Genomic DNA, 12,795 nt, shown 5'->3' with positions numbered 1-12,795 from the left:
CCAGTAATAACCTGGAAAGTGATTGTCTTATGACCCTTTGCTAGTTTTGAATGAGGGGCCATTTTTATATATGTTAACACATTTTGATGAAAAGCAGGGGATTGAGGGGCATTTGTGGAACCATATAGATGTGACGTGCCTTTGCCGCTTAGGTTTGAAGAACGGCTTAAGTAAGGTGTGGTCATGGTAAACACCACTGGACTTCCAAATATTTGTAGAGTTCAGTATTACATTATTGTCAACAAGAACTCCATTTTTGACAGTTTGAAGCACTTACATGTCACTATTGCATTTCTTGATTTAGCAAATTGCTTATTTGTGAAGCAGTGCAGACTCAAAATTCATATTTAAGGTGATGTTGCTGGACTTACAATTAGAGAAGTAGATTTTATCAATGCAGCGGTCTGGTGGGGAAACACTACTAATACTAACATTCTGCAACAGGACAGAACAAAACAGTGCTGAGGTGCAATGATCCCCACACCACGCTACAGAACCCACAACAGAGTTTTACCTGGTATTAGAGAAGACCACCTGCAGAAAGGACATCAGAGTGAACCTGATCAGTGACCTGGCCACAGTCTAGGTATAGATGTTACTATATTCCAAGTTCCACAAAAGATCTGTGTGCTACTACATATGGTATATGCATATTTCTATCACACAAATAATGACCTACACAAATGACAAACTTTGCACGTATATTGCACAAATACTGCAGATTTCTTATCTCTCAGTCAAGAGTGCCAGCTATCTACAATACAGGTACTGACATTCTGCAAGATGTAAACAGTGACGCCCCGCCACTGTCAGATGCAAATTTGAAGCAGCTGAGAAGACATATTTGACAGGTGCGTCAGTACAATCGTGCAGAAACATCAGCGACAACAGAATCGGAAAGATTGCTCCGACCTCAAGCACAATTTTTAGCACACGCTAATGCATCTAAGCCAGCAACAAATCAGCACAATAGATGCGAGACAAGTTGCACAGTGACAGACCCTTTGAGCCAGCCACTACCTTCCTCGAGGGGAAGGCTGGTCTGCCACAACCACAATGTTTATGCGGTTAAGGATGCAGTTGCATCATGTTGCTTTCAAAGCACTGCCACTCTATGCTGCCTGCTCAATCCTAGGGTCCAGTCACATCAAGAGCCATTTCACTGTAACAAGTATAACATCACATTTTAAAAAAAAGTTGTAGTCATATGATGCTACAATTAGATTGCCAGAATGAGTAATGGGTTCATGAAGCCTCCAGAGGAGGACACGTACGTGCAGTTGGAAGAAGAGATTGTACGGCACATGGGCGCTGACAATTTGGACAAAATTTCAGATCTTGCCAGTCTATCACTTGTAGTAGGTCGTAATGAATCTATGGAGAATTTAACATCACAGCTATGTGAGCTCGTGCACCAGGATGTGGCTCTCTGTGTACAAATGGAGATGCCCAACCATTGTTTGCAAGAAAAAGGAATGTATCGGATCTCGTGGATTCAGCAGTGCACGATTCTCACCCACACCAGTCTGGAAGGAGTGTTACCATGATAGACACTTTGGAGGCAGGCACACAGAAGTGTCACGGGGCTCAAGTTACGGGTCATAACTGAACCGACAACATCACTCGTGATGTCTCCCCGATGTTCACGAGCACTTTTACCTTTATTACTTTCTTACGGTCCCTTTCTCTTAGACCATGCAGTTGCCACTCCTCGCACCGTGTGATTTCATCTCTCGGTGCAGAGTGTCGAAAGCTGTAAGAGCGCTCACATCTACACTAACTTGCTACGAAAAGACGTAATTGTCTTTTTTAGCAAACACTTCCGTATTTGTTTGTTCTCACATTTAATATTTACAATGTTACTTGACTAATCTATTATTTCTCAGAACAACATATCTGAAGTGAATCTCAAAATAGAACATAAGAGAGAGACATTTATCCTCAGCTTCTTTCAACTGCTTCTGCTGGTATTTTCATTTTCACAGAGTCAAGCAACAACACATAAGTACAAACGCCACTTCCGCAACAGGTAGACTCTCAACGGTATTGTGCCTCGCCAATGTCCTACGCTCATGCTTCTTGCGTCATCTCTACACAATCCGTAATCTAAGCATGTGCAGAGGAAATTCCCCCCCTACATGCTAACTGCTTACATTTTAGGTGACACGGTCTTAGGCACGGTGTGTATTCTTATGTGCACTCCTGACTCAGAGACCGCTCATTAATTTCAGCCACAAGGGCAGAGCACCACACACAGACTACATCCAGCCTTCTCACAATTACCTCATCTGCAACCTGATGAACTTCAGACTGCCAAAATGGAATCTGATGTAATGGTTTAGGAAGCCACAGCATTCCCATCTGGAAGTACAAGGCTGTCAGTACTGCACTTTGAGCCAGATGAACACCGGGTGGAATCCACTGTTTGCCCATTCTGTTGGTGAGGTCCCCTTGTGACCTATTTGTATGCTTAAGCCTGTTCTGTAAGTGCATTTCTGCAGCAGTGTTTTAACGGGGGATGGGAATTGGGACTCTTCCTCCAAAAAGCTGACAGAGAAACCGTGCCCACGGCCACTATTTCATATAAAGCTCCAGGCTGCCACGAAATATTTAAGTTGTGAGACGAAGGTGTCTGCAGCTGACATTTGTATTTTTGCAGACCTTTCGACAACTGTCAGTCCCAGTGGAACAAATGAATTTCATTGCCCAATTCGAGACTCACATTTGGCAAATCAGTGGTGCAAAAATGTCATTGCTGTCAACACTGTCCAGAGGTAGTGACTCAATTGTAGCATACACCACCACCAGGTGGCAATAGATGTAGCCTTCACTGTGATGAAATCGCAGGCCAGTTGCAGTCAGTTCTGGTGATAGCATGGCATAGGACTGTCTGGACACAGGATGTAGTGCTCTGAGAATTTCGGCGAAAATTCTAGAGCCACTCGGCCTTCCACCGTCTCGAGCAGACAATATTTTAGATGTGCGTGGGAGGTAGGAACCCTATCTACTACATGTCACCTGTCTGTGTGTGCAGGTCCGAAGTTTATCGTGAGAAGACAGTAGACACAGCGGTCAAACAGCACCGAAAAGTACTTGTTGGTCGGTCCCTGGAAGTCTTAATGACAGCGCAAGGCAGAACCGAGGAACTTCTTTGTTATTCTGTGCTGTTTTGTAACTGTGGCTGTTGTTAGTGACAAAAGAACAATTGAGAGGAAAAACTTAACTAACTTGCTAGAGGCAAGACATGTTCACGATTTCTGTGGCTGTTAAACCAACATTTGTTGTAAATGTATCTAATTTGTGTTTAATGTGACGTGACACAGGCAACTTACGAGAAGTCTAATATTTATGTGAGAAATGCTATGTTGTTCTTTAAGGAAGTGAAATATACAGACAGTGAATTAAAAGTATTCTCCAAGTACCTACTTATTTCATGAGGAGAGGGAGAGGGAGAGAGAGAGAGGGAGACATATCTTCCTTTAACTAGCATCATTCTTCGGAGAAGTTTTTAGAGACCGACATAGCTGGTTATGTAGAGAAGAAGATCGGTTGAGCATACCCAAGCAAGTCCACTCGTGTAAAAGAAGTGGGAAGGTTGCAATCCAACTTCACACATCCTTGTCATCAAAAATATTAGGAGTGCGTCAGCCTGCCAGAACTGCAAAATGCCATGCCATTTACTGGCACTGCTCAGGAACTTATCCCCCCCCCCCATTTTGCACATTTGCATGTGAATCTCATCGGCCAGCTACCTGCTTCTCACAACTTCTGCTACTGCCAAATAGTGATCAACAGGTTTACAAGTCGGCCAAAAATTTCACTACTACAAGATAGACAGCAGAGAGTGCAGTCTTTACCTTGGATCGGATAGCATGCTTTGACAGCCAGCAACATGTAATATCTGGCAAAGGTCACCAATGGGAGGCAGAGGTGTTCTGTTCCATTGCACAATTGTATGGTGTTTACCTCAGCTGAGTGACACCATATAATCCAGCTTAGACTGACTTATTTCTTCGCAGTTGGCTTATTGTAGTTTTTAATCTGACAAATAGTTTGATGCCAATATCCACACTAATCATTCCTGTGCCAGACTCCCATCTCTTCGTAACTACTGTCAACTATAACCATTTGAACCTGTTTAGTATATTTGAGGAGTAGCTTGGCAGCTCAATGCCCTGCCCCACTCTTCCACACCGGGGACTAGCACCATCAGGTCAGGGATTTACCCAGTACTATGGGAGACTGTGCAGTAAGAAGGTCAATCTGCATCTATGCAGTGATCTTATTAGACAGTATTTGTAAATACTACTGTGTAGAAAATTACAAATAAATGTTTGTGTATCTGTATTCCACAGGGAGGTATGATGTTGTCAAACAATAACGCAAGGGCTAGCTTATCTGGCTGCATCTATGGCCTATGGTGCTCACATTGCAAATGGTGTGGAACTGACAAGCTGTAATATCTTAAGTCCCTTGTTCACTGGCAAACAGGAACTGATGTATACAATGCTTGAACTTTGATCTGTCTGCTACTCCAAAAATACACAACAGCTGTACTATTCATCCATTTTTTTTTTTTCAATGCAGGTTTAGTGTTGGAACAAACTGCTCTATATATATATATATATATATATATATATATATATATATATATATATATATATATATATATATATATATATATATATATATATATATATATATATATATACAACAAGTGATTTGAGCGTCAGATGGGGCCTCTACCATGTCCACATTTTACTTTAACGTGTGAATGGACACAGAAACACATCCATTAAAGACTTATCAAATTTTACACTAATCTAGAGTTTTACAATGATCATTATTCCAAGAGACATAACTACACAATCCAAACACATGATTATTTTACACACAACACTCAGTCACCAATCACAGTCTGTAAAGAAACATTTAAATACACAATGCAGAAACGTTGCAGTGGAGCAACTGAAATGCTTTTTTGACATTTTATCGATCAAAATATCAGTATCATATTTCATAAATAAAAATTAAATGTGTTATGAAATGGGTTGATTGCTGCTTACCATATACTGAAGAAGTTGAGTCACAGGCAGGAACAACAAACACAGCTATAAATGTAAGCTTTCAGTCAAATGGTTTTTTTTCCGAAGTAGAAAACACACGCAAACACACAAATAACAGCAGCAGCAACAACAGCCTCTGGCCACTGACGCCAGATTGCGAGCAGCTGCAAATGATGGGAGAAGCAATCTTGGTAGTGGGGGTAAGGAGGAGGCTGTGGTGGGGAGGGGCAAGGATAGCAGGGTAGGGTTGACGGGCAGTGAAGTGTTTCCTGTAGGAGCGTGCAAGGACATGGTGGGGACAGGGTAGGGTAGGGTAGCTAGGAACAATAGGGAGGTTAGACGGAGAGAGAGTGAGAGTAGAGGAGACAAAAAGAAGACTGGTAGGTATGTCGCTGGAACTGCAGGTGGTATAGTGCTGGAGTGGAAGCAAGAAAGGGGACAGGTGGGGGAAGCAGAGGGACTAATGAAGGTTGGGGCCAAGGGGAGTTACAGGAACATAGGATATATTGCAGGGAGAGTTCCCACCTGTGAAATTCAGGAAAGCTGGTGTTTATATGAAGAATCCAGATGGCACAGGTTGTGAGGCAGTCGCTGAAGTGAAGAAAGTTGTGTTGTGCAGCACACTCAGCATCTGGGGGGTCCAGCTGTATCTTGGTCACAGTTTGGCAGTAGCCACTCATGTGGACAGACAACTAGTAGGTTACCATGCCCATGTAGAACACGGCACAGTGGTTGCAGCTTACTTTGTAGATCCCATGCCTGCTTTCACAGGTAACCCTGCCTTTGATGGGACAGGTGATGCTTGTGGCCAGACTGGAATAGGTGGTGGGGGAAGGATGTATGCGACAGGTCTTGCATCTGGGTCTATTACAAGGATATGAGCCATGAGGCCTGGGGTTGGGAGTAGAAGTGAAGATGGACAGGGATTTTGGTAGGTGGCAAGATACCATTGTGGGAGGTGGGAAGGATAGTGGACAGGATATTCCTCATTTCAGCGCATTACAAGAGGTAGTTGAAACCCTGCCAGAGACTGTGATTCAGTTGCTCCAATCCTAGGTGGTAATGAGTCACGAGCGGGAATGCTCCTCTGTGGCTGGACAGTGGTTCTGAGAGAGGCAGTGGATAACTGTATAAATAAAGCACAGGAAATCTGTTTCTGTACAAAGCTGGGAAGGTAATTTCAGTCTGTGAAGACTTCTGTGAGACCGTTTGTATATTTGGAGGGGGACTGCTTGATACTACAGATGCAACAGTCACAGGTGCTTATGCTATACAAATGGGACTCTTCTCAGTATAGAATGGGTGTCGGCTGTCAAAGTGGTGGTATTACTGGTGGTTGGTGGATTTGATGTGGATGGAGGTGTCATTGTAGCCGTCTTTGAGAGGGCGGCCACCATCAAAGACAGTGGCTTGTTGGGTCGAGGAAGACTGGGTGAAGTGAATGGGGGAGAAGGTGCTGAGGTTCTGGAGTAACGTGTATAGGGTGTCCTCACCCTTGAAATAGATTCTGAAGATGTCCTCAATAATCTGAACCAGATGAGGGATTTGGGATTCTGGGTGGCTAGATTCCTTTACATGGCCCACAAATAGGTTGGTGCATGCAAGTGCTCATTTCCACCCAGGATTTGTTTGTAGCTGATGCCTTCAAAGGTGAAGTAATTGTGGATGAGGATATAGTTGGTCGTGGTGACCAGGAAGGAGGATGTAGGTTTGGAATCAGTCATTGGAAAAGGTAGTGTCAATATTGGCAGGGCAAATGGCATGAGAGATGTTAGAGTAGAGGGAAAGGTAGGAATGCGGAGTGGGTGAGGTGAGGTGAGGAGATGAGATGAGACACACTCAGGGGAATGGTTCTAGGATGGACCTAAGGATTTTTGGAGAGACTGGAGAGCCTACTAGACTCCTGGAATGAGGTCACTGTGGCAGGGTTTGTAGGTTTTGAATCTTACAACTGGCAGAGTCCTTCTGTCAGGTAATCCTTGCAGTTCAAAACCACAGTTGTTGTTGTTGTTGTGGTCTTCAGTCCTGAGACTGGTTTGATGCAGCTCTCCATGCTACTCTATCCTGTGCGAGCTTCTTCATCTCCCAGTACCTACTGCAACCTACATCCTTCTGAATCTGCTTAGTGTATTCATCTCTTGGTCTCCCCCTACGATTTTTACCCTCCACGCTGCCCTCCAGTACTAAATTGGTGATCCCTTGATGCCTCAGAACATGTCCTACTAACCGATCCCTTCTTCTGGTCAAGTTGTGCCACAAACTTCTCTTCTCCCCAGTCCTATTCAATACTTCCTCATTAGTTATGTGATCTACCCATCTAATCTTCAGCATTCTTCTGTAGCACCACATTTCGAAAGCTTCTATTCTCTTCGTTTCCAAACTATTTATCGTCCATGTTTCACTTCCATACATGGCTACACTCCACACAAATACTTACAGAAACGACTTCCTGACACTTAAATCTATACTCGATGTTAACAAATTTCTCTTCTTCAGAAACGCTTTCCTTGCCATTGCCAGTCTACATTTTATGTCCTCTCTACTTCGACCATCATCAGTTATTTTGCTCCCCAAATAGCAAAACTCCTTTACTACTTTAAGTGTCTCATTTCCTAATCTAATTCCCTCAGCATCACCCGACTTAATTCGACTACATTCCATTATCCTCGTTTTGCTTTTGTTGATGTTCATCTTATATCCTCCTTTCAAGACACTGTCCATTCCATTCAACTGCACTTCCAGGTCCTTTGCTGTCTCTGACAGAATTACAATGTCATCGGCGAACTTCAAGGTTTTTATTTCTTCTCCATGGATTTTAATACCTACTCCGAATTTTTCTTTTGTTTCCTTTACTGCTTGCTCGATATACAGATTGAATAACATCGGGGAGAGGCTACAACCCTGTCTTACTCCCTTCCCAACCACTGCTTCCCTTTTATGTCCCTCGACTCTTATAACTGCCATCTGGTTTCTGTACAAATTGTAAATAGCCTTTCGCTCCCTGTATTTTACCCCTGCCACCTTTAGAATTTGAAAGAGAGTATTCCAATCAACATTGTCAAAAGCTTTCTCTAAGTCTACAAATGCTAGAAACGTAGGTTTGTCTTTCCTTAATCTTTCTTCTAAGATAAGTCGTAAGGTCAGTATTGCCTCACGTGTTCCAGTATTTCTACGGAATCCAAACTGATCTTCCCCGAGGTCGGCTTCTACTAGTTTTTCCATTCTCCACAGTGGTGGAGCCTAATGTCAACAGGCAGGATTATAAGATCAGGATCAATTTTCAGGTGGAGGATTGCAGTTCTTTCTCCGAATGTGAAGTTAGCATACATGTTGAGGGATTTGGGGAATGATGATAAGGCAAGGTTTGAGGTTAAGAAATTCTGGAACGTTAAGGAGGTCATTTGGGTGCAGTGGGGATGGATCATGGTGGGTGAAGGAGTGAACTGAGTCAAGCAGTGTTCAACATTGGTCTTTGCTTGAGTCAGATTGGTAAATTCAGTGTCAGAAAAGTGTTTCAATGTTGGGACCAGGAGAAGGAGACAGGGAAGTCCAGCTTGACTGAATCTGGGAATGGCGCAAAATGTAATGCCTTTGGAAAGGACTTATACTTCAATGGGACTAATGCTTTTGGAGGAAAAGTTCACAACTGCATTTCGGATTTAAGCTACTGGGTTCTGTATGGTGGTGGAAGAGGTTCTGAAGATGTGGTAAATACACTAGGTCTCTGAGGCAGGGTTCGTCTGCTATGAGGGTGTATTGGAGCAATTTGGAGGATGTTCTTGTAGTGGTGAATAGCACTAGTCCAAGGAGGTAGTAGGAGATGAACAGGTTGGAGTGTGTTTTTCAAGTGACTTCAAGCATGCTGCTGTAGTTCCTGGAGGGCAAGAGCAATGTGACAGATGGGCTACAGGAATTTGAAATTGCAGAGCAGAAGAATATGTTGAGTAGGACTTTATCTTTTTCATTACACTGTTATTACACACATAACTTTCCACTGTTTGTAAATTACATGTGTTTATTAACAGTGCTTTCAAAAAACTACTGCTGTGTGTCTCAAACACTGTACCAGAAAGTGTAAGTATCTCTGTGAATCTAGAGCACAGTTTCATGAAATACTGTACATTCTCTGATTTATAAACACCAAACCCTATACATCACAGAGGACACACATTATAAAACTACTACATGAACACCGATATCCAATTTACGTGGAAGCAGAATGCTGGAGCATTAAACATACCTGAACAAAGGCTGAAAATGCTTGGGCAGCTGATGTAAAACAGTAATTTTCCAATGCTTTGCCACCATCAGCCAATTCAAATATGAGAAAGAGTTGGCTGTCATCAAAGATAGTTGGTGAATCATTTTCAGACACTAGCAGAGAGAAAAAAAAGGTAGTATGGAAATTTGCAGCAAACTTAATACATAATATATGAAAGTCATAAAACAGGGATAGCACTATATCATCCTTAATCTAGATTTAGAGTGACAACTTTTATATACACTCACCCACTGTAAAGTAATAAAATTATGGTTTCCAAAACTCATGATGATAAAGCCGTTAAGGATATTCAATCGATTACATTAACAAACAATTGAGCCAGGAAATACTGTCAATATGTCGCCCTGTAACACATCATCCCATAACATGTCATTCTATAACACACGGCTGTTAGACAACAAAGACTTTGAACTCATTACTGGTGTATGTTACATCTTTTACTGCTTCACAAACGACTGTCCCATCAATATTTGAGGAAATTTTTTTTTTTTTTTTGTATGATAAGCATTTTTCTTTCAAAAATAGCTGTTTTACACATTTCATATTCTTAGATGTCACAAGACCTTAAACACCAGTATTATAAAGAAATTAAAACCATTTTCTAGACTGACAAATGTGAAAGTGATTTTGCTTTAGTTTACAAGTAGTGTGAGTTTTGGGTGTAACAAAACATTCAAAATTCTGAACATCTAATTACTTCCACATCTGCCAGTATCTAGAGGACAATATACATTAATAATGATAAATTTGTTGAGTTTTTGTGTAACAATTAAGTCTCATCAATAATGCAGCGCACATCCACACGCACTTGGTAAGCTATCATAGAATCAGAAAAAAACACTAGATTATAGGGATCATTTGCAGAAACAAGGCTTGTGTAACATAAAATTAAATAAAAAGTGAGCCTGGCTGCAACGAGTGGTTTGAATATAACAGGTGTAACAGACAGACACCAACAAACTTTGTGGGGTTTTAGACCAGGCTTTTACCGCTACTATGCCTACCTGAGGCAACAAGGCAGGCACGGACACAGGTTAGCAAGGATGGGGAAAACACCTGACCTGTGAGCAATCTTGCAGCCAGGCCGTAAGTGTAAACAACCATACACCACTGGCCATGTGTGGCCACGAAGCTCGCACATGCACAAAATTTGTACAATAGGGCCGACTGGTAGGTGGCTTTCACAAAATAGGAGTAATTCCATGACAATTCAATGCAGCACTCAACCCAACTCATTCAGATTTATTTCAAATTTTGGTGCATTCAATGGTTCACATCAAAACTGAAAAATTTTCATTTTTCAGAGGTGTATGTATATGACAACTGTGAAGAAAGTTACAGGTCTGCAAAGATCAGAAATTAAATGAATTTTACATGTGCATGTCTGAACATAAATGAGTATAATTATGGTTCTATTCCAGATATAGTAGTGAAACTCTTAAGCACCGAAAAGGTAAGGAGTACATTGATATGCAGCGTGACAGGTCACTAAGAATATATACACATTCAGGGTAATTTATCGACCTCACAGCACTCCATCTTCAATTTCTTTGGTGGGGAGGGGGCGGATTACTGCTCCAGTGTGCTATCATAAACACAGGAAACATCAAGACGGTGTACCAATGGCAAAATTCCAAAAAGCCACTACCATTCTGACAAATTGCTGAACATTTCTTGCTGTGAACAGCCTATCAGAGAGACTTATTTCAACTATTTTAGTAGTACTTTGTAAAAACTGATTTATTTCAACTAATTTTGTAGCACTTTGCAAAAATAGATTTCAAGCCAAAATTATATAGTTCCAATCTATTTAAAGGTCATGCAGGAATTCAGAAGGATTTGAGAAATGTTCCGGAATAGATGGTAAACAAGTATCCTATTCTATTATTAGACAAAATAGAAAGCAAACATCACAAAATTCATCAACCCATGCACGTGTTGCCTCAGCTGTGCTACGTAATTCCAGACTTGTGATAAGTGAAGATGATATAGCATCACATCTGACAGTACATTCTTTAAATACTAACCTTCAATTTTTAGTTAAATCTTTTGGGAAGAAAAAGAAGCTTCAACATGGGAGAAAGTATCAAACGCATAAATTGAAAGAGATTGTCTCCGTGTTAGAAGCATTTTTGTGTGGCACAACTTGTAAAAGAAGAGTGCAAAAAGATGGAGAAAGAGGAATATAGACCAACTAAAAAATGAGCTTTACCATACAGAATTTGCGTGTGACAAACCCATAAAAGAACTTTCTGTTTCAGAATACGTGGTACAAATAGGAAACAGTAGGAGAACATGTATTACCAACACCAAATCCAAAGCCAGGTGTCACACGGTGCAAAAAAAATGTTCCATATGTATGCGATTTTAACTATGATCATAATGTCAGCCATGTTGTACAATGTGCCCCTGGCCCCGGGCCTATTTCCCCCATTGCCTTTCAGCTGATGTGACAGCAATCAGCCTGTTCACATCAGAATAGGCTGAAGGCTGCAATGTCTTTGGCTTTTTCCATAGGATTGAGAACTGGAGGGTCCCACTAAATGTGTCAAGGTGTGCACTGCACATCAGGAGCCACTACCCAGGTAGTGGGTTGTACACCAAGGTTTCTTAGATTTGGTGACTCCCCAACCAATGCTAACAATGATAGCTGTAGGGAACTGAGAAGTATGAAATGTCTCCCACAGGTGAGAGTATTAAAATCCTAGTGGGTTAACTGCTGGAGCATTCACAACAAAGTGCCGGAGCTCGAAGTGCTCCTGAAAAATAGTGAAGCTCACTTAATACTAGGAACAGAAAGCTGGTTAAAACCTCTAATTGATAGCGATGAGATTTAGAAAAGAATCTCAGATCCAACAAGAGAGAAATTGAAGCTGCATGTGAGACTGCTTGGGCAAGACTCAGTAGGGGTGGGCCTAAAATGGTAACTGGATCTTCCTACCTTCCACCAGACTTGTCTCCTGATGTAACCGAAAACACCTCAGTTTGTTTAAGTTCCCGAATCATACTATAATCGTCAATGGAGACTTCAATCGTCCAACAACCACTGGGAAAATTACAGTATTGTTAGTAGTGGGTGTGGAAAGACATCCTGCAAAACATGACTAAATACCTTCTCCAAAAACTATCTAGAGCAGATAGTTCAAAACCGTACTGATGATGGATATATACTGGATCTAATGACAACAAATAGACCTGACCTCTTCCAGGATGTCCATATCAAAGCTAGTATCTATGACCATGACGTAGTTGTGGCAACAATGGTTACTGAAGTACAAACAACAACTAAAAAAAGTAGAAAGATATGTGTGTTCAGTAAACTACATAAGAAAGATGATCATACTTCTATGACCAACTTCCAACTTTCAGCACAAGACAGGAGCATGTAGAGAAACTATGGTACTTGATAAGTGTGTATCCAGTAGAAAAGTTCATAATGGGAGAGAC

The 12,795-nt window shown here is 41.5% G+C and overlaps 1 long non-coding RNA gene across 1 annotated transcript in view; it reads right to left on the bottom strand.

Annotated features, from left to right (window-relative positions):
- The window catches only part of LOC126161315 (uncharacterized), a 64,916-nt gene that overhangs the window by 14,982 nt on the left and 37,139 nt on the right, over positions 1-12,795 (bottom strand). Inside the window, exon 4 of the long non-coding RNA XR_007534893.1 lies at positions 9,307-9,440. This is a non-coding gene — a long non-coding RNA (uncharacterized LOC126161315). The remainder of the gene's footprint in view (positions 1-9,306; positions 9,441-12,795) is intronic.

This window comes from Schistocerca cancellata, chromosome 2 (assembly GCF_023864275.1).
Source record: "Schistocerca cancellata isolate TAMUIC-IGC-003103 chromosome 2, iqSchCanc2.1, whole genome shotgun sequence".
Lineage (NCBI taxonomy): Eukaryota > Metazoa > Arthropoda > Insecta > Orthoptera > Acrididae > Schistocerca > Schistocerca cancellata.
Note: the sequence above shows the minus strand (reverse complement) of the source record. Positions and strands in the feature narration are given on the sequence as shown.